Source organism: Oryzias latipes, chromosome 15 (assembly GCF_053564925.1).
Source record: "Oryzias latipes strain Hd-rR chromosome 15, Olatipes_Hd-rR_3.1".
NCBI classification, from domain to species: Eukaryota; Metazoa; Chordata; class Actinopteri; order Beloniformes; family Adrianichthyidae; genus Oryzias; species Oryzias latipes.
Window position 1 is genome coordinate 18,270,442 of NC_136251.1, and position 23,327 is coordinate 18,293,768.

At 39.4% G+C, this 23,327-nt stretch overlaps 1 long non-coding RNA gene across 2 annotated transcripts; it reads left to right on the forward strand.

Annotated features, from left to right (window-relative positions):
* The first annotated feature begins 633 nt into the window (after positions 1-633).
* On the forward strand, positions 634-7,996 carry LOC144984145 (uncharacterized). Of its 2 annotated transcripts, none has more exons than XR_013647812.1 (2): positions 634-761; positions 2,037-7,996. It is a non-coding gene; the product is annotated as an uncharacterized LOC144984145 (long non-coding RNA). The 2 variants fall into 2 exon arrangements; XR_013647811.1 differs by lacking the exon at positions 634-761 and adding an exon at positions 1,594-1,850.
* Positions 7,997-23,327: the final 15,331 nt, after the last annotated feature.

Genomic DNA, 23,327 nt, shown 5'->3' on the forward strand with positions numbered 1-23,327 from the left:
CTATTGCATAGTTTTTTTTCCTTTAAAAAAATATCTAGATTAACTTGAAGGGAGAAAATTTGTATGCGTTTTTCTCTATACTCTCAGCTGGAATGAGTGGGCTTTTGGGTGGGTGCTGGTTCGGGTGTTTGCTGGGTGACGCCGCTCCCCCTCCTGTTGTTAGCGGCCCTGCTTTTGGGTCTTTGGGTGCATCCTCTGCTCGCTGCTTTTTCTCAAAAAAATTTTTTTAAATAAAAACTAAAAAGAATAAGAAAGGTAATGTTATGAAAGAATACAAAGCAATGTCTCAAGCCTTTTTAAACAGTCCCGGCTCCCAATTTAAACAATTAGCCTGGTATTAGTATTACAATCGAATGGCAACATAAAAGATACTAGGCACATAAAAGCAGTTTCTTGCATTTGATCTGAGGCTATAAGGACAACATCAATGTCCCCATGCATCCAGTCACAGGATTTGGCTTATAGAGCGGCAGCCAAAGCGGTGTGATTTTCATGTTTATGGCTGAAACTGTTTCATGTTTAGACAGGGTTTGCAAGGTGTTAAAATAGTGTGGGTTCACTATAAAACGAACAGTGATCACATTGTGAGAGAACCGTGTACAAGGCGTAGCATCTAGACTCCGCTTAATCCGTCCTCCATAAAGCTGACATAATGATCCTAAGCGCCTTTCTACAAATTCATTCAGGAATTCAAAACTTTCTCCGATTTGGACATTCTCTGGAAATGTTGACCTCAGCCCCTCACTTTGGACAGACAGTGAGTGAGTAGACCAGCTTTACGCGCATGCATGGCAAAATACCTGTTTATCATTTGTCCCCAGTGGGATGTTTGAGCACTTTTACGCATTTTTACGCACGGGAGTACTCCAGCTTCTAAGTGCGCGCACGTGTTTTGTGAAAGTGTCCATATCTGGTGGTGTGCGTGATAATATTAGCAAGGTCAGGAGTATGGTTTGCGCCTTACCTTTAAGGCTGGTGGCGCGTGCTTATGTGGGGGGTGGGGCAGCGTAGGGGATCAAACCTGTCCACTGTGCTGCCGCACAAAATTCAGGAGGACTAATTCTAAGTGGCACTTGATTTGGTCCCATTGGAAAGCTCATTGGACTGGAAGTAAAGGCTGGTATTTTCATGCTGGTGTTAAAACTAACCTCCCAGCCTACAACCTCTCTCTCACACACACGTAAACCCAAGCCCCGACCCCAAAGTTGAGAGTGGAGGCTTAGCAGGACTACTCCGAATATGCAAAGCCTCCTACCTGACTGGGTGCACCAATTTATGTGATCACAATTCAAGCCAAGGCTGCATGTATTATCCAGCATTACGCTTTGGAGGAGCCTTGTTTGGAGGACTGTCCTTGCAGGCGATTCGGAAATCACTTGACTGGAGGTGAAATGTAAAACTTGAATGGGGATTGAGGCAGGAAAGCCACAGCTAATTCACATTCTTTTACATGGCTTTTGTTTACGTCAAGCACGTAATTAACACTCCCCAAACAAGTTTATTCACCTGCCGTAATTGTGTGTTTATCCGAGAGCTTGCTGAATGTTCCTAGCAGCGGGGGACGGGAGCTCTGAATGCGCACGGAGCATTTAGCGTCTTCTTCGTTTACTCACAGCCTAAATCTCCAGACGCAACAACACACAACACACACAAAGCATTTTGCACGTTCCAACACTGGAACTCGAGCACACACAGGCTTTTCGTTTAATTGCAGTCAAATTTCTCTTGATAAAAAATAATAATTATAAAATGCAGAACTTTATTTGGACATGTAAGTTCTCCGTGTGTTTAAACCAGGTCCCATTTTTTTCCTGAGGCACAATCATTAGAAGTGGATCTTTTGTGATTCGGTAAGTTTGCTACTTATCAGTCTGTTCTTAGAAGGGGAGCAAATAAACAAAGCCGATGTTACGTCATTTATAAGAGTGAGAGAGAGAAGGGGAGCGCACGAGGATAGAAAGAAAAGGTGTCGACTGGAAAAGGTAAGAGGGAAGAGAAAGACGGCGCAAAAGAAAACATTTCTTGTTTTGTTACAGTTTTTGCTCCCTCGATGACCTCGGTTTGGCAGAGCCTGGCCAGAAAAGGCAGCCCACCCCTCTCTGGCAAACAGAGCGGAGGCTCATGTGCTGCTGCTCCATCCTGGATCCAACCGAACAGCGCCCAGGATGATACAGAGGACTTATGACGGTGCGTACTGGGAAAAACCCATTCATTTTCCAATTTAAGTTAACGAACGTTGTTGACATTATTATTCAGATCAAAGCCCCCGCTGTCTAGATGTTAATGGAATTCAGCTTCGTGTAAGTTTCACACTTATCTTTTGACTTGCAACATTTATTTATAAAAACATACCTTTTCTTGTTTTCCATCTTTTCCTTCTTCGCTCCATGCAGATGCGCGCACAGGATCCAGTCCGCAAACCGTCTCCATCCGAGCTTTGACTGGAGCCGTCTTTTGCTCTGGTTTTCTGTTCACTTTGTCCGAGACCTCGATAGTAAATCCGCTGCGGCTGCTGTAAGTTGTGACCCCCCCTTGCAAGCTGACTGGTTTTCGTCCACGACACTAAAGTTCTTTACGCGACATATGCGCCACATAGAGGCTTCATGAAGTCAAAAGCTTCACAAAGAAAAAAGACCTCCTTCTCCAGAACACAAAAGTCTTTTCTTTACCTCATTGCTTTTAATATTTTTTATTCACCCACTAGATCTTTTCCTCTGCAGAGCAGATGTGTGATGCTATCGGGACGGGCGGCGCAATCCCCTCCATCCCATGCTGACCATTGCATGGTGCGGAGACTCCACACTGCACCTACACTGTAAAAAGTGTCAATCTAAAAAAAGTCAGTGTTTAAAAAATGGGGTTGTAAAGAAAAAAAAACGGAAAGAAAAGGTGAATAGTATATTTGTTTTACATGTTATTGTTGTAAATAACATTTTAACTTTATTTAAATAATTAAAATGTTAGACAACACATGCTTAGGTCCACTGAAATGCGCAATGCATTTGTAACATTGTCCTATGTATAACTGTAAAGTAAAAAAAAAATCTGAATATGTTTAAAGCCTAAAGAAAGAATTTTAGTATTTACATATTTTTTATCCTGTGTTCTTTTAACGGTAAAATCATTATTTTGAACACTGGCTGATGATTTACTCATTTTTAAAGGTCTGAATAAATTCTGAAGCATATTCCTTGTTAAATAATGTCGGTTTTTACTTAAGTGTTCTTGCAATGAACCTCAATTTTGGCGCCAATTTTTGATAGCAGAGCCCGGAGAAAACTTTAAAACCTGTCCTTTCCTCTCCCTCTCTCCCTCCTTTTATTGTTTTTGATTGTGTGGTCTCATTAGGGGGACTTCCTGGCAGGGCTTGAAGCTTGTATCGGAGCTGTCCAATCAGTGTATTTACACGGGTTGTTAGCGACAGTTAATGAGGGCTCCTCCCCGGGCTGGTAGAGAAAGGCGCCTCAACATTAAGATTTACCTTGTGTCAACTCGTTACTTCTAATGAACCCCCCATGCAAAAGCCTCCTCGTCCTCAATGGAGCAGTGCGCCCGGATCTTGTGTGGGAGACTCTGGAAGAGTGGAACTGCAAGTCGCCCCCACCCTTCCCTTCCCCTTTTCTTCCGCTCACTCAGGGAGAATTCAGCTCTATGATGCACGCGTGCATGATTCGTGCATGCGTGTGTGATTGTGTGTGTGTGTTTGTGTATCTTTGAATTGATCAAATTTGGGTTTAACAGTGCTTTTACATTTTCTGTCCCCATCATTAATTTGATAGCTCTCAATATTATATGTCAGAAAACATGAAAAAAAAAACTTTATGTCCACTGCTCGTGCGTCCCTCTTTTTGAATTTCAGCTGAGACGTCATTGCTCCTCAATACAGGTCAAAAGCTGCAAAATTGAAGACCATTAACACACAACTTCGTTTATCATATTGTTTTTAGTTTATGCAAACAAAAGGCACAACTTCTTGTCATTTGGCTATGCAAGATTATTTTCTTTAAATAACTTCCCCTTCAGTTTTCCTGTCACTTTCTGATCCGCCATTTAACATTCTGCAGACAACGGGTAAAGCTGTGCAGGTGGTCGCCCTTAACTAACTTAATGCTAGAAAACGTAATACCTTTTAGATATCTCCCAAACCCTACAAACATGCCCCTGAACGCCCCTTAAATCCACACGCTCTCTTGTTTCTTCTCTGCATCAGCCGCCCGGTGCAGCAGTGTGACACAGAGCAGCAGCGCCGGAGGAGGCCGGTGTGCTCATTCTTCCAGGTAGATGGGTTGATGTGGCGACAGAGCAACAGAGTAAAATAAATATAATGGGTGAATATCAGATGCATTGCCCTAAGCTTTACATATGATGCACACCTTCTATTCCCCAATGACCCTTTCTTAGGAGGTGGGGGAGAAAGCCCCAAAAGAAGGAAAAAAAACTTCACCCTCGTTGATGCTATTTCAACTTTAGACTCCTCAAAATGATCCGATCAATCAAAAACCGATCAATCGGTAAGCATCAATGTAAAGACACAAAAGCCAAAAACAATGGCGAGATTACGTTAAAAAAAGTCTGTTTTTGTTCTACTGTCCTGGCTGATTACGCGCGCATACTCTTCTGCGCAGACCGGAACTGTGACATCGGCCCTTTAGCCCGGTGTCACAGATGCTGACAAGCTGCAATTACGGTGGCTGACATTTTACTCTCAAAGCTCACTAATGTGGGAGACGTGGACAGCAGGCTGTAGCTCTCTGGCCACGAGTCCATCTCCCGGGCACTCCGGGACGGCCACGTGCTCCTACACTGACCTCCTAACATTTCTGCAGAGAAATACCCTCTTATTTAGGAGTTACTGATCTGAGGGCGGGAATCGCACCACGTTATAAACAGAAGCGTCGCTGCATAAGCCTAATTTATTTATTGGTCCATACATCAGTCTTTTAATCCTTACGCGTTTCTGGAAAACAGCCTTAATTTATTAGATTAGCATGTAATCCTAATGTAAAGCAATGGAAGGCAATTATGTCTGAATGTGGATTTTTGTGAATTAGGCTGGGGTATAAAAATTTTATTTTTCTTGCAACCTTACACTTTATTTGTTGTTATTGACAAAAGCATAAATTGTAGGCTATTTTAAAATATTTTTTAGATTAAAAAACGAGGATTAAAAAAGAAGCTTAGTTCATAGCTTTGCCATTTGATCTTAAGTTTCCAAAAGGAAACTAAAAGTACACAAAAGGTTACGTTTTATTCCACACATTCTTGTTTTTTAAGAGCTTCGAATCATTATTCCAAGCAAGCTCTATGTCATCATTGTGAGATGAACCCGTTGTTTAGTGATGGCATCTGCTTGTCACTTTCACTTACATCCTTTCCTGAAAGTTTCAGCGTCCAATCAGCGGCCGCGAGCGATCCGTGGCTGCAGCGTGCCCCCTGCCCGCGAGTTATGGACGTGTGTGTTTGTGTCAAGGCTGCAGTCACGGTGTCACCCACGAACTAGCTATTATCTCACGTTTTGACTGTCGTGCATATGCCCCCCCCCCTTCTCCCCCGGTCTCTCCTCTTGGTGCCTGCGCTTCTTGACGTTCCTCCACTCCATCGCTCGTTTACTTCAGAGCAGGTCCGTCCAGATCGCGCGGGACAGCGTGCGTGTGCTGGTCTGATCAATGTTTAGGCGAACAGTTCCTGCTTGAAGACCAAAGGAACCCTGCGGACACGACAAGCGAAAAATGATGTGCAGTATGTCAACATGTCAGCCCCCCCCCCCCCCCCCCCATTTAGTTTACTTTTCGTCATTGTTCACTTATGTTTCATTAAAGTAATCTATAGCCGACAGTAAGTTTTCAATGACAGTAAACTTTAAAACTTCACAACAGCAAAAATCACCTTAAACATATTCATACATACCCCCCCCCCCTTTGGAAAGTTTTCAAAAGCGTCGGATTCCCCAAAGCAAAAAATAAAAAAATAAAGTTAAAATCATCTAATTTAACAGAAAACAGATGCCATTAATGTTATTTTGAACTTTTTTGGCGTTTGGAAGCTTCTCAACTTTTATGTGTTTCCAAAATGTAGCCAACAAGTAAACTAATACAGATAATTCCGGTCATAATCTAATATATGGTCTTTATAAATAAAAATGTGGAATTGGTTAACTTGTCTGAAGACTGTATTAATGACTGGACTGCACTGGATCTCCAGGTCAAATCATCTTAGCCCACACGCGCACATTTACGCACCGACACACATCCACACTTTTTAATTTGATTGGATTTATTTTTATATTAAGCATTAATTGTAGTCATTACAATAGAAAATCACACAGATTTATCAAACTCATTACAGTCTTAGACACACTGAAAAAAACTTTTATGAATGCTTCTATCTCACTTACCCAAATTCTGAACTGAGACACGTTACCTTAATTTAGCTCTTTATGAATTATTCAGGCTCAGATCATTGGTTTTGGGTGGCAGATGTCAGAGCGTGATGAAGATGTTTATTTGATTCATTTAAGGCACCATAATCCCGCCCGGTTATCAAACATTCATGCGTGTCAGCTGCAGTTGTGGGTCCGCCCTCCGTTGGCTCTCATGAGGAACAACCTTTCCCCTCAGCCTCATCTCTTAACACATTAATGATACAAAACAAGTTAGTCAACACTTCCGAAAACACCAACTCATGTAACAAAAAAAAGAGAGAAAAAATATATTTATGCTTATTTGTGAATAAAAGTATCTGCTTTAAAAATCCGGAAGTGGTTTTGATAAGTTTCACGTTGGTTGCTAAGTGTTAAAAAAGTTATTTCACGTTTTCTTGACTCATTTCCACTATATAGGTTTATTGTGTACAAAAAAAATAAAAATTAAAAGTCGTCCTTTGATAATATCTGGATATAATTTTTTATTTGAACCCAAAACATTTAGTGTCTAATACTTTTGCTTGAAATAAGCAGAAATTATTGATTACATTCTCTCTTGTGTCAGTTTTATTTAAAAACACGTTTTCTCCTATTTTTCATCCGGCCTTCGTTACCCGCTTGCCTTTGAAACGTAAAAGCGTAAAATGAAAAAGTCTTTTTTTTCCAAGTTTCAACCTAATCTATCTAGCAGGCCGGCATGCATGTCTCTTTTTGCAATAGCCCTGCTAACACGGTGCTGTTCATTCTTTTGACCCCTTCATGAAAGGCGCGCCACCACAGTCGCTGCTCCCATCCGCGCAAACAGAGCCTCACAATGCTGCGTGCGTGCGCGCTCTGCGGTCTGCGGGCTGAATGTCGTGCAGGGGTAATGGGAAGTAGTCGGAAGGTAAGGTCGCGGGTTCACGCCGGGGTTAAAGAGAACCGTCCATGGCTCCTGTTTGCTCCTCTTTTTTCTCTCTCTCACCACACCGCATCCTTCCTACAGGAGGATGTGTCCGCAGCGCCACCGTCCTCACCCCTCAGCAACCCCGTCACTCCACTCTGTTTGTTTTTTCTCCGTTTATTAAATCTTCCCCCAACAGGAAAGAGACCCATATCACCGCGTCATGAGTTTGGCACTTTGCATCACTTCTCAACTCCTTGAGAAAAGCTTTTGTGTTTGGAATCGTCAAAGTCTATTTATATCCCAGGAGGAGCAGCTGTTCCAGAATTGTGAGTTTTTCCTGGTGAAACTTTTCTTTCGAGGATTTGTTGTCCAATCAAACATTTTCAGATGTTGCATTTTTTTAATGCATGTAGGTCATAGACGTTAAACCTTTTATGTAATTTGTAATTTGTAATGACGTAAATTTATAATAGTTACACCATGTTCATTATTCTGAGCAAAACGTAAACTTTTTCTGTTGGAAAAACATTTTGCAACATGTTTGTTCTAAGGATTTATTTTTTGTGAGACCATTATGTTGATATTTGTACAGTTTGTACATTTTAGTGAGATAAAAAAAAGAATGTTTAACAGCACCCTTAAATCGGTCAAATGTATTTGAAACATGAATAAAACTTGCTGTAACACTTTTTGGGCTTGCTTTTTTTCACCCTGGAAAAGATTTGCTTGAAAACAATTCCTGTACATATTCTCATTTAATTATCTATTTTTTTTAATTTATGGTTCTAATATCAATCAACATTGAAACATGGAGACAAACACATATACAATTTTTTGTCAATTAACTGGATAATTTGACAACTGTTACATAATCCCAACAGTAAGCACAAACTGTAATCCACAGTTAAGCAGCCTAAAGCAGCTATAGATTTGTACAAAACCACCCAAGGATTTATTAGTTTACTACACTAAGGTTGTACATATATCATTTGTTTCCAGTAGCTTTGCTACTGGAAAATGAAACACAGAATATCTCCATGGTTTGGTGCATCGTGCTGCTTAGAAGCAGAAAGAAATGAACACAATGGTAGTTTTTCTTTTGTTTTATTCACGGATGATGATCTGTTGGATTCACCAGGAGAGAATGAAAGCTCTGTCACAAGACAACAGCTCACATATGAGCAACCCAAGCAGAACAACAAATGGTGAAGTCATTTCAGGAGGTGAAAGAATGGAAGAAAGGGTAATGGGACGGACAACGGAGGCTAAAGAGAGCAAAGCCACACAGAGAAAGGAATATGAGATGGAGAAAGTCTGAAGAGATCAAAAATCTTCAAAGCTGCTGTTTGAGGTTCATGTGACAAAAATGAGACCAAAACAGGGGAAAAAAGAGGAACAGAGCTGGAAAGGGGCTTTTTGTTGGAATTTGGTGATGTCTGTTTATTGTTCCCTCTGTCTCTATCATTCCACTCTCATCCTCTCCCTTTCATAGGTAGCTATTCTGGAGAGTTGAGTTTTGGTTGTCTGCCTATCTCCTACTCACCATGGCGCCCCTGAGACCAGGCAGGCACGGGGAGTTCACACACAGACACTTTAAGGCGCCACAGAGGAGAGCAGCTTGGCTCTGTGTTACACTGAAAACCCCACTTTCCCCCAATCAGACAGACAGGTAGACAGCTGGGTGTTACACTAAATCCCTTCCCCCATGTGTTGCTCCTAACAAGTGCACTGCTCTTCCAGTCACTTCTCTTTGTGGGTTGCTCTCTTTAACTCATGCACTGTGCTTGAAGGCGAGATAAAAGAGTTGGCTTTGAAAATTTAGAACCATGGTATGACGGTGCAATGTGGAGACAAAAACAGAATGATGAGGTTCAAACCTGCAGCATTTGTAAAAAGAAACTATTTAGAAAACTCAGGAAGACACGTCTGCTGCTGCTCTTCGCCTTGTTCCCAAGTTCACTCTTCTTAAGCACCACTTCACCTTCAGGCTTACATCCTCTAAGCAGAGAAGTGTTGACTTTTTATGAGACAGGTGGGAAACTTGGCCATCTGACTCACCCAAGGAGAGAACAGTGTTGATGAAAGAATCCAATGCTCACACTCTCAAAGACCTGTGGTCTTTGCTAGTGTGAGCCTGTGGTTGTGTTTGCTAGAGATGATGATCTCACCGCCAAAGCGCCAGCTTGTCCGATTGTTTTCAGATCAACAGTCAGCCAGTAAATGTTTCTATTAACTAACCAAAACATAAAATTAGTCATAAAATGAACTAATAACTCAAAAAAAAACAGAAGCAGACAAGTTAAAGTTTGGAACAACTCTTAGAATCAAGAATATTAGTGCAATGAAGTCTGGACAAGATTTGAAAATGTATCTCCATGAGAACCGTGAAGAAATTGGCTGTTTTTAAAAAAAAATCTGTTTGATTTAAACCTGAAAGAATTAATAACACACAGCAGTCTTTCATATCATTCAACATCAAGTCATACCAAATCCACTGCCCTGTGTAAAAATGTAATTATTTATGTACAGTTAAGCCTCAGAAATTCTGAAAGCTATCTGAACGTGTTGCTCAGTGTTTATTATTTGACATTTAAAGAGTTTAAACCGACTCGATTTGCCTTTGTGTCAGAAGTGTTTCTGCTGGCTTTTCACACATTGTCTTCATGCAGGCAAATTAGTGCTTTGTTATTTCTGCAGTTGATGAGCAAGTCATTTTTACATTTTTCACCTTTTGTGTAAATCAAATCCCTCCACTTCTAAAGGATTGAAGCAGCACAAGATTAACTTCTTAGAATTTCAAACAAAACACATTTAGTAAGTCTGTTAGCAACCCGCTTAAAGTCACAAGCATGAGCTCTTTTCAACTTACATTTAAGAAAAAAGATTCTTCTACAATTCTTGCTCAGAAATGTCGTATTGGAGGGTAAGAGATTAAAAGAGAAATTGAGTGAGATTGGCTGGCATCATTGGCATGTATGATAAAGGACCTAACACACCAAGAAAAGCTGGAAAAGAGAATAATGTAGTCTTATTGATTGTTTACCAGATAATAGCCTTGTTACTTATCTAACAGTGGCTGCTTGATTGAGTTTCACTTCCCTCTGGCTTTGCCCACCACTTTACTTAGAGAAAAAGAGGCAGACCAAAAGAAAAAGCTGATTTATTTATTTATTTTGTTATTTTAAATGAAGTAAGAGTTGATATGCAAGTGGTGTGCCTGATGAGCATGAACAACACACAGAGCTGGAGTTGAAATGGTCCAAGAACAACTGTATCCCTTGTTGTGCTAATCCTAAATGAAATATGTATTCAGTAAAAGGATTAGGGCGTCCAGTGTCATAAAAGAAACCACTTACCAGCTCCAAAGGTAATTTGTAACCTTAGCAACTGCTTGTGGAAACGAATGGGGGATTAGGATTGGCTGCAGCCAGCGTTGTCCTCGAACAGTCAAACCAACCATACACACACACATACACTCGTGCATATTTGTTCATCTTCAGTTCAAGCATAGTGAGGGCACATGCACACAAAAACAACACAAAGTTATGCTAAAGCACAAAGCTGTGTTTCAAATACAAGGATTTAAAAAAGGAAATCAAGTGCAAAAACAGGATTAAGTGTTTTCAAATTAAAGTTAAGCATGAAAAGAGCAAAAATTAGCAAAAGACTTTTAACAGTTCAGTTTTAACAGTTTTTAACATCTGTTTTTGATTTTGTTCATTAAAAAACAAGAAGTCAAGCAGCTAACCACAAATATTGGTAAATGAAATAGGTGAAATGCAAATCCATCATTTTAGTTTTATAATTCTGCATTTGCCCTTCATTTATCCATGCCAGATACCTGTTTGCATATAGGTGTTGCATTCATGCTAATGTGTGACTGGGTTTTGAACCATGGCATGGTTTGACAGCTCCCAGGAAGCAGAGGCCTAAAGTGTTCCTGCCAGTTCTCACATTTCACTTAATGATGTCAGCTCTCGCTTGAGCAGACACAGGTTAGTGCATTTGTGTGTGTTGTGTATGCTTGTATGTACACATAGAGTAGGCAAACAGAGAGACAGACTGACAGATACCTGCTGTAAATAAATTCATAGATTGACAGAAGAGCAGGTGGAGGAGCTCCTACATGGAGATAAGTTCAACAGAGTGAGTAAAAACAAGCAAAGGAAGAGGGGGATTTTGTTCTGAATTGGCACTTATGTGCAGTTGCACCATTTTGTTGGAGACATCTCAAATAGCTAATTGCTTAATCATGTGGAAGTGACAATAGCCCAACTGTTCTCATTTGTTCTCTTGGTCTCTGCCTTAATCCCTCTGTTGTTTGGTGAGCTTTCGCCGTATATTGTGAGCATTTATCGGTCTGTCTGCTTCGGAGTCCATGTGACTCATCATACCGTCTTACTTTCTGTCACTCCCTCCTCAAGTCTGCGGAAGCTATTAAAACGGTGGCAAATGGCTTCTCGGGTGACATTTGCTGACATTCAAGGAAGTGCATTTATCAGAGTACTACAGTTCACCTTGGTGAATGAAATCCATTTGTGCTGCTGTGATGGTCTGGTGGCCCCTCTCTCTAACTCCTTCTCTCTCCATCCATGTCCCTAAATGGATGCCCAATGTAGGGGGAAATGGCAAGGTGGCGCGCGGCTTCACAGCTGCTCTCAAATGTCATGCTGAAGAAAAAATCTTTAATGGGCTAAGTGTAGCCTTTCCAGCCCTAACTTGTCAGGTAATCAGAAATCTCTCTCTTACTCACTGTCTCCCTCCTCACTCACCTTTTTCTCATTGCTCAGCTCCCTCAGGCCACGACACACCACTAATTACCTGTTATATCAATCGGAGAGTGGGGTGGCGTGGAAGACTGCTTTTAAGATGGGAGGATATCACATCCTCCTTCTTATTGCCGTCTGTCTGACAGGCTGCATATTTCAAGCTTGGTTATGTTTTCTTGTTATGAAGCAAAGGCGCAACCCTTTGGCCCCACAGTCAACCGAACATGACACCTGTTTTTATGGGGAGGTGATTCCCATGCAACTGAATGGGATTATTTCAACATATGTAGCTGCAGGAAAGGCAGTCAATCATTTGCCATAGATCACTGTTTATCTTAATACTACATTTCAACAGATGCACAAACTTGGGTCTGTAATCAGCACTAAGAAAATTCCGGACATTTCATAAGGTGTTACCATATCTTTTTACTGAAAGTTTATATCTTTTCTGATTCCCAACCTTTAAAGCCCTTCATGAGTAAATTAAAAGGGAAATTTTCTTAGCTGATCATTAAAGATGCTAAGATTCATATGCTATTTGCATAAATTTGATAACTATCATTATTCCCTTTCAGGTAATAGAGGCGTGGTGACAACTGACAAGGTCATGAGGTGAGATTCCATGTAGAGTTTAGTCAAGCTTAAGATATCCTTTTGCCGTTTAATCACACTGCTGTCCTTGTGCCAAGTTCAGAAGAAAAATCTATGTATTGATCAAAGTACATTCAGTTCTGCAGCTATAGGTAAGAATGTGCCCTCTGTCATGATGTCTGGATGTTTTCCATGTGACTTATAGGACCTCATGTCAAAACAACTGGCAAACTAGATGTGGCAAATTGGAATGGGGACAGTCGGTGAGTTAGTCAGCTTTTCGTCTTTGTACACTTTCTACATGTCCAAATTAATATCAAGGTAGATGTGGTCTTATTTCTGTTTACCAGTTTTATCAAATGGTTTTAGTTAACCAGTCTCTGCACTCATACTGAGTTTTTCGATCACATTGCCTGCCTACAATGACATAGGAATGAAACTGCCCCCCTCCATTAGCATCGAGTTTATTCAAAATGTAACATGAAGGTTTAAAAATGTTTTAAGCTTTTAAGTGTTTGGTATAACCCTTTTGCTATCTTAGAAGACCCCACCCTTACATTGATGTGTTATTCCTACCATGACAAAGGTGGATAAAGGTGGAAAGATTTCATGTAATCCATGGACACCAGTGACGATCACAAATCATTGAAGAAAAAAGGTTCAGAGCACTGTCTAGTGGGTCTAGATGACCCAACTCCCAATGTTAAAGTGCCTAGGATAGCACAAGGGTTAAACAAACACAACAAGAGTTATGACACTTAACTGTGAAATCCCTTGGAATACATCCTTTGCACTTAATGGTTCTATATGGAGCTTTGCCTTTTTTTTTTTTTTAGACATTTCTCATACTGTTTTGACCTTGTCTTTGCTTTATTTACGGATTATATTTTTTACATGTTTCTAAATATTTGATCTTCTGTTATAAAGCATTATAACTGTTTGATCTCAATTTTTGTGATTGCAGTAAATAAAATGATATTTCTGCTCGGAATTGAGTTTTTTGGACAGTTTCAGGTTCGTTGTGGAATTATTGTGTAATGTAATCAAAAATCTATCTGCTAGGGTTGTACTAAAAATAGGGATGGCAAGCATTGCCACAGCAAACAGCTTTAAAGATAAACTAATCAAGCAAGTTGTAAAGTAGAAATAAAAGTTCAAAAAGGCCCTTCTAGGGGTTAAAGTCAAATACATGAGCTGTATGTGTGCTGAAGAATGTGGGACTTAACACTTTTGTCTTGGATTTTTGAGAAAGATAGAAGATGGTCAATTTTCGGAGGATTTTGTTCCAAGAAAAAAAAAACTGTGGATTTTCTGATTTCGCAACACAGGCAGGAATATGCACATTTAAAAATATTGCATCAGGATATTAAATTCTAAAAAAGAGCATTAAAAAGCGGAAGGAACAACTGGAAAAAGGATAATACAAAAGTAATATCTAAGAAGAGAAGTGAGAAATAAGCAAGAGCGACTCATTAATGGATTTGACCTTTTTGTGGCATTCCATCCCTAAAGATTATTAAATTACATTTGATGCAAGGAACTGGTTGTATTTTTTGTCTCTTTACATTTAGAAATGCCAGCTAAGTGACATTTTGGAAATGATGTAAAATCTTTCAATTCGAATAGACTGAGAGCAGTAAAAAAAACATTTCATTACCTGAGACTTGAGTACATTTTAATTTTAAAAACATTTTCAATTAATTTTATCCCTTAAACGAGAAAGCAAACTTTTCAAGAGATGTTTACATAGTTAAAAGTTGCATAATCTTTCCAAATAAATTTCATTAATAAATGTCAGACCAAATATTAGCAAAAAAAGAAACACCATTTCATTACATTATTTCAAAAAAACTTGAACTTGTTTAATGGTGCATAATTGGATGAGTGATCTTTTCGGGCTTGGAAGACTGGCAAAACCACATCTCGGACATATTGAAGAGCACTGAAGAAAGCAAAAATCCAAGTTAGCCCTTGTGTGCACATTTGAAAAAGAGCCAAATTATATTTTTATAGTACAGTATTGAGAAGTAGAGATATATCTTGTGACAAATGAATTAGAAAAAAACCATCGGGCAAACTTTTGAAGCAATCAGAAAGAAACTGCTCAAGAAAAATGTAAAAATTCTTGTATCTTAACGTCTTAAGACTTGGCATTCACATGTGTAGATATCAAATTTTAATCATCTCCTCTTTGTAGACATGCGCTAATCAAGGCTAAAACTCATATCACCTGCCGACATGGCAAATACACACAAATACGCCTAAACGTAGTCTTTCTGGATGTTGTCAGTTTTGTACTAAACAAGTTTCACATTTATTCAGACAGCACTGACGGTTCTGCAGAGAAGCAAACCTTTGAAGAGTTGCCCTGTCTTCCATTCCACATTCTGGCCTTTCACAGTGCCTGGTCTTTTTATTGATAAGCAGGTTTTCCATTCAGGAAGCACGGGCGGCTGTGCACAGACTTTAGAAGAGGAAATGACTTTTGAGGTCATGCATTATTTGAGAGCAATAATTTAATTTTTTTAAGACTTTGCACAAAGAGGCATGTCTAACACCACTGTCTCACTGCCCATGAAAAGATGAGGGAAAAGTACAAAGACAACTTAATCTTTTCTCTGTCTTCGCTTACTGTGGTGTCTGTCTGTCCTTCCCTCTCTCATGTCAGCAGAAATAGGGGTCTCTTACCGCCTGACACAGATGATGAGGGTTTCATCCCCATGTTCCCACATCAGTGTGTGTGGATTGAGTTTTTCCTTACATAACTTTTTAATGATAGCTCATATTTTAGTCAGGGCCATTTTAAGCATTTCTGATACTCAAATACCAAAAAACTCTGAAAGCAGAGACACATTTTCAATTTGGTTTCAGTTAAATTAAAAGTTCGTTTTTTACGTTTCATCACAAACATTACTTTTTGTGCAAAGACTGAGCGCATATTTTATGTCAACATTCATATTAAAACAGTAAAAAAGTGTGTGCTTGTGTGTTAGTATTAGTGTGCTCCAGCAGGACATGGAGAGAAAAAAAACACAGAATGTCTTGTTCGCACCTTTCCCCAGACAGACAATCCATGAAGTGCTTTTCTGTGTCAGAATGTTGGAAGTGTTTGTGTATGTGTGTGTGTCTGCATAAATGTGTGTGCATGTGAGCATGCCCCATGCAGACTGTGCTATGCCACCGACAGTGAGTTGGCGTGAACACGACTGAGTGTGTGTCTCAGTTATGATACGGGAACCAGATAAAATGTCCGTGTGCTAAAACTGCCAATCCTTTCACTCACAATAATTATACTCATTTCAGAAGCAGTTTTTTTTATTTCTTATAGAAGCTGTGTTTCCCAGGAATGCCAAAGATTAAAAGTCTAAAAAGTTAAAACAATCAAAGGGGTTAAAGAACATAATTTCTCTTATTAACTTTGTGTAGATACAGTACAATCATTTATCTGAGTGCAGTCAAAAGAGGTTTGTGGTTATGTCATTAAGGGTATTAATGGTTTCATATAGATTTAGAGTATTTATAAAAGAAATAACACTGGTGGGTGAAGCAGTGCTGCACATGTTATACATTTTGCATAGAAAATGTAATTCAGAGAGGCTTTTGTCAGTTTAAACAATAAATAATTATTTACACCAGGAAACGGAGCCAGTTTAGCTCATGCTGGTTTGCGGCGCCTTCCGTCTGTGAGACCAGGGTTTGATTCCGGGCTGCTCCCTATTCCCTTCTCTGCTTCTGTGCCGGTCCCAAGCCCGGATAAATTGAGAGGGTTGCGTCAGGAAGGGCATCCGGCGTAAAACATTGCCAAGTTAACCTTGCAACTTGTCCTCGAAGTGGAGGTTGTTTCACTGTGGTGACCCCTGATGGGAAAAGCCGAAAGAGAAAGAATTATTTACACCAGGAGGGTTTGCACCAAGGTTATTATAGTTAACGAAAAAAACTAAAACTAGAACTGAAAAAACATTTTCGTTAACTGAAATAAAAATAAAAAAACGAGAGTTTTTAAAAAAACGAAAACTAACTGAAACTGTTTGTTGTGTGTATAAAACGAACTGAAACTAACTAATATTAACCCCAAAAAATCCTTCGTTTTCGTCTTTGTTAATACATAAGTCTTTTGGGTTGAAATAAAATCTATTTACTTCACGCTGCTAGTTTTACTGTGTATTTGACCCCTACGGCATCGCGTTGTCTGTGACGTCACATGATGTCTGTCAGATACTGCCGGCTAGCGTGGTCATAGACATTTACATGAGCGTGATGGCTGCATTAAAAGTTGGGAGAAAGCGGAAGAGTCCTATTTGGGACTTTTTTGAATATAACAGCGTCGAAAACAAAAGTAAGTGCCTTGGAGTCGAAGCAGGAGACAAAATTTGTAGAACGCTCCTCAAAGGGAAAAACCCTACGAATCTAAAAGTACATTTAAAAAGCGCACACAACAACGCAAATCAACAGTACCTAGACAAGCTAGCCTGTCGCCCGCCCTCCCCCGAAAAAGAAGCGAGAGCAGGTAACGTAATGCTCTTATCGGCTGTTGTATTTTAATTTAAGGATGGTTGTCCTTGTGTCCTCTGAATAATAAGTGTTTCAAAATGTATCTTTGATTGAGTTTTTATTATACAATACTTATTCTGGTGATTTTGAACCATGCACCTGACAAATATCCTAATTTACAAAAAAAAAGAAAAAACTAAAACTAACACTAAAACTAATAAAAACTAAACTAAAACGAAGCAATTTCAAAAAATAAAAAACTAATGAAAACTACTAAAGCTGCCTCTAAAAACTAATTAAAACTAAATAAATTTAAAAACAAAAATTCAAAACGAAATAAAAACTAAAACTAATGAAAATCCAAAACTATTATAACCTTGGTTTGCGCAGGCCCAATGTTTTTCCTTTGATAAAACAGTTCGCCTGGTAGGTCTGAAAGCTTATCTGAACTCTTATGCTACGTGCACACAGGACATATGTCACAGGTTGAAGAACGCACTAGTTGCGGGTTCTTGAACGCTTGCTTTTAGAATTTTGGTGTTCACACTGGACTGTCGCTACCCGAGACTAGTGCATGTATAGTTGGAAGTGGCTTGGTGTGAAATGTTGAAGTGGTACAAATCACACAAATCTTGCTCCAGGCTTTTTCTTTCACAGCTCTATTCCAATATATGAAAGACTTTGGGTCGTGATTCCGGCCAGGCACCAACTGTAAATATTAGTTTGTTCTCCATGATCAAACTATTTACAAATGGTTGGCACTTCTATGAATTTGGCACCCATACGTGTCTACCAAGTCTGAGTCCCTGACTGGGCAAAGTTGAACTGGTTTAACCCTTGTGCTATCCTAGGCACTTTAACATTGGGAGTTGGGTCATCTAGACCCCACTAGACAGTGCTCTGAACCTTTTTTCTTCAATGATTTGTGATCTTCACTGGTGTCCATGGATTACATGAAATCTTTCCACCTTTATCCACCTTTGTCATGGTAGGGATAACACATCAATGTAAGGGTGGGGTCATCTAAGATAGGACAAGGGTTAACTTTCAATGGGATTCAGTAGATGCGTGTTTAGTATGTAAAGCCCAAAAATTGATCTAAAAACTTGCGTAACAAAGTGAGAGTTTTAAGCGTGGAAGTCCGAAACGCACATTTACACGCGTTTATATAGACTTTTCATCAAGAGTAGTTGCTTGAATCCACGTTTCTGAGGGTGGCGTGAAGATAGCATAATGAAGCCAAAGCAAGCAAACCCTGATCTAAAAACCATGGTCTCTCTTTACTTGCAAATGAACGCTAATGCAGTCCAGTGTGGATTTAATGATTTTGATTTGATTTTGATTTTATTGATTTATTTCAAGCCATGTAGTCAAAGCAATGAAGAATTTACACATAATGAAACTATCAATTTTCATAATACTTTATTCTTATGATGAGAACAAGCAAGCTCCCCACAGAAAGTTCTCCCATTGGTGTTCTGTTTTATGTGCCCCAGCCAGGTTTTGAAACAGGGCTGTCTTGCTGCGAGACAAGAGCACTATCCACTGTGCCACCATTGAATGTTTCTAATGGGATTTAAAGAAGCCAAGACTATAGTCTGTTTGAACTTCAGCGTTGCTACCAGCTTTATAGAAACAGTACTATATGTCATTGCAGGAATGCACGCGAGTTATACGTAGATGCAGATAACTCAATGTGGGGGAAAAGTGATCAAGTGCTTTCTCTATAATTAGGGAAAGCCTATTTGCAGTCTGATTTAGTAATTAATGATTACTCAAAGGCAGTGTGCTTCATCGTCCTTGTACAGCTGATGACGATAAGGTGCAGTGACTCGTTAATAGTGTCATCCTCCAACACAACACTTCAAAGATGCTGGGAGTGGCAGTCATTCCACTCTGAGCCTCTGCCAATGAGGCTGTGCTGTAATCATAATTGTTTCTAGATCAAGAAGTGCATAATTAATTTGCCTATCTGGAAGTTCAGTAAAGAGGTATGATGGTTGCTGGTACAGAAGAGTGAGTATGCTTACAGTATGAGTGTGTGGAACCTACTCAGACAGCATCTGAGTGATAAAGAACTGCACAAGCTAGAGAAAAAAAATATCTTGTAGTCATAAAGATGTTTGGCAGCTGGTCCTTCACACAAGCTTGCATGGTGTGTGTGTCAGCGCAGCCCCATTGCGATGGAATTGAAATGCCATAACAGCGACAGGTTGTCCGGCTGCTTCTCTCCACTTAATAGTTCCACTGCGGTGGTATTTAATGCAGTGCCCTGGCTTTTTAAAAACTACTTAAAAGAACGCACATAAATCAGTGTGCAGAAAATGACCGTCTTAATGAAAACAGTGTTCCTTCAACACTGCCCTGCAGGTGGTTTGGGACCTAAGGGAGTACTTGGGAATGCAGGGACCACAGGGCGCAGAATAATGACCACAGAACCTGGACTGCTGAGCACTTGTTATGCAAAAAAGGCTGGACTGGTAGCCTAAGGGCTGAGATGGGAGGGTAGAAACATACATACATAAACATGGGGAGGGGACAGCTGTTCCCTAATAACCTCTCCGTAAATGGTGGCCGAAGCAATTAAGGTGCCCAGCAGGAACGAGAAAAAGACTTTGAGCCAGCTTAGGTTTTTGAACGTTGATTTCTCAAATAAGTTTGGACATTCAAAGGGAACTAATATTTACCCCAAGTATTGCTTGAAATATTTGTTTGTTTAAAATAAGCTGTTTTCCCTTTGAATCAGCTAACTTTGCATAAATCCTATTATGACTTTCCCTTAACATCTAGCCCACACATGGACATAAAAACAATAAGATAGTTAATTAATATTCAGTACTATATGTTAAAATATTGTCCTGTTTGGGTGCGTGCTGGCATGAATTTAGGAATGTATTATACTTTACCATCTCTTGAAAAAAGTTGTAAACAAAGATTGCTGCCAACATCATGCAATGATAAATATGATGATGATAGTGATGATGCTGACAGATTTGATGATAAGACAGCCGCTGTCGCTGATGATGGCCATGGTGACAGTGATGCTTCCTTTGTGTGTGTGTGTGTGTGTGTGTGTGTGTGTGTTCATGTTGATGGCTTATTCTCTTCATTCTCAGATTGGATTCCAGTGCAAAGAGGTGTGTTGATAATCTTTGCAAGAATGTCAGGTGTGTGCGCCTGTGTGCGCGCCTGTGAGCGTTGATTACACCCTCCTCGCCAACATTAAGAGCCGACATTTCTGAAGTGTGTGTAATTATAGTGAGCACACAGCCTCCTAAGCATCCTGTCAATCTGAATCAGAATAAATCCACACAAGAACACATTTGTGCATACGAAAAATAACACTATTGTATGTGGACTGTGCTGTTTCTAATGCATGCAATTAGCATGTGTGTGTGTGTGTGTGTGTGTGCGTGGATGTGTGTGTGTGTGTGCGTGGATGTGTGTGTGTGTGTGTGTGTGTGTGCGTGCATGATGGTGTGGGTGTTGGATATTAGCGGTAGCATATCTGAGAATTTGGCTTGAGAAACATGCCTACACAGATCCCTTTTCATGCTTCTAAAGCGTGATGACAAACTTTGTTTCTGCGCACACTTGCTGATAAGCACAAGCACACAAGCACAAACTGACAGTTGGGTGCTAAACAAAGGGTATACCTGTTACCCGTTTTTGCTTAGAGTTCAATTATCGTCTCAGTAAGTTTTGAGGCCCAAGGCCACAGCTGTCAAAATGTCCTGTCGTCTGAGAATTTTAAGTCATGGAAAGGGGAGGTGCGTTCAAAAAGTATCTGGCAACGGCGTAGCTTTGAAGGACCTTTTAAACCCGGGATTAGGTTCAATGACAGTACTTCTAAAAGTTAATTGTCGACTTGTTTAGAATGTAGTTAAAAAAGAAGAAAGAAGATTAGAGAATCGCTCTGGTCTTGCTGGTTCCAGAACTGGTTACTCCAAACTCTCTTTCAAACTTTGCGGCTTAATCCCAAAGTCACTTCCACAAATGTCTCCCATGTCACTCATCGCAGGAGCAACCCGACAACTTTTGAAATACAGAAATGTTTTTCACCTGTATGAAGTTCTAATAAAAATGAAATGATCCTAATGCTTGTTATTATTATTTAGAGGGATATGTAAATTAAAATATCTGACTTGTCCGTGAAATAAAGACCAGAGCAATTATGACCATCATGCTCTCCCATTTTGGTGTCTAGTCATTTTAGCTTTTGTGAGTTTCTTGTTACAAGAAGATCCACCTTCTTGTCACAAGAAGGTGGAGCTTAAAATACCCACAAATAGATAATTATGTGGTACATTTGGATTACAAGGTCATAACTGTAAAATGATCAAAATAGTGATTCAGGGGAAAAAAGCTAAACTGTTAAACTGGCATTTACATTTAGGGTTGTTGAAGCAAAACTTTCTATTAAATATTATTCATAACAATATTTCTCTGCAAAAAACAATCAAACTGGAAGGATTATTTCACGAAGTATAATTAACACAAAAAAATTGACAAAACAATGAAATAAAAAACTGTGTGTTTTGGAAAACAAAAGTGATATCCAGAAATTAAAATAAATGTTAATAAATATAGCAAAAGAAGAAACTGGAAAAGGTAAGTATATGGGATATCGCTAATTGGACGATGACGTTCGATTTTTGATGTTTGAGTTTTTTCAAATGCGTCTTCAATGTTTGCATACTTATAAAAGTTATATGATAGATATGGGGTATATCCTATCACTTCATGCTAAATAACTCTTGGTTTAAAGGATGGACAAGCCTCACTATCCAATCAGTATATAGCTTTTTTGGATTCTCAAGGTGTTTCATTTTTTAACATTTCACTTTTCATCTTATTTTATTTTTAATATTATTTGAATTTCTGGAAATTACTGTGGTTTTTTAAACTTATAATATTTATTTTGCTTTAAAAAAACATTTTCTGGTTTATTGAAATTGTTTTTTCTTTCTAAAATATAATTTTTCTTAATTATTAGTTGAATTGTCGTTGTGAAATTTACTAAGCTTTTGTATTTTGTGACCAGTTGCTGTAATATGCACTTCAGAGTCTCCGTATTTTTCCATGTCTGAACTTATACATCCAGTTAAAACCATAAAAATAGAATAAGGAACTCTGTTGCACAAGTTTTTTTTAACTGGCAAAAAATCTGATTTATCCAACGGAGACCTTGTTGCCAGTGCTGTCTTAAAATATATGAATTGAATTATATTTTTTTGCTTTATTTGAAAAAACACTGGTGCAAAGATAATTTTCCCACTGTTATCATATTTTTTGCAATTCTTTTATTTGGTAATTAAATTGTGAAGAAATAATAACCTGCTCATCTTAAAGTTTACTTCTTTTTTTTAACCAAAAGTAATATTTCCCACAATGTACAGAATTACCGTTTTAGGTTTTTCTTTGCACAATTCTTTTCCTGATTTTTTCAGAATCACAATATTAAGCCGTCCCCACATACAGGTTGTAAATCTCTCTGTCAGAAGTTTGAGTTCTAAATTGTTGTTTGAAAATAGGTTATCTGCCCCTTGAACACGCTTTTAATAATATTTTTGTGCAAGACGACAAAAGCTGTTTGTTCAATCTCCACACCTTCTCTGTATGATGTAGCATGTGTTAAACATATTCATGATGGAAAGCCCGGCAGCTGCTTGAGCTCCTTCACCTCACTTTCTCCCTCTTGCTATAAATTAAACAGGGAGATAGCAGGAAGAGGGTGGTAGAGACAGATAGAGAGTTCGCAGAGTGAAGTGTGAGCAATGTGGTAAATTACATTGTCAATTCAAATCCTGCCACTAATGCATCTCATTGTGTCTGTGTCGCTGTCATCCTGGTTGCTCAGTTATCTGTGTCAGTGCAGCCAGCAGAGGAAGGCTGCCGTGTTAACAGCCCAGCAAAAAAGCAGTGCAAAGTTTAGCCAGCCAACATGCTCTGAGCCAGGCCGAGAGAGGGGGCAGCGCAGATGAAGCAGACGTGCTCGCAATGAAAAATTCATCTTTCCTGCATGAGTTAATGTCAGCGCCTGCAGAGCTGTATCAGCTTAATTACAGCTAGTGCCCCGGCCTACGTTCAGACACGGTTTCTTTCCTACGTGAATTAAAATGTCCCTGTTACCCCCTTACTCACATTCAATGCGCACAAAAACAACACG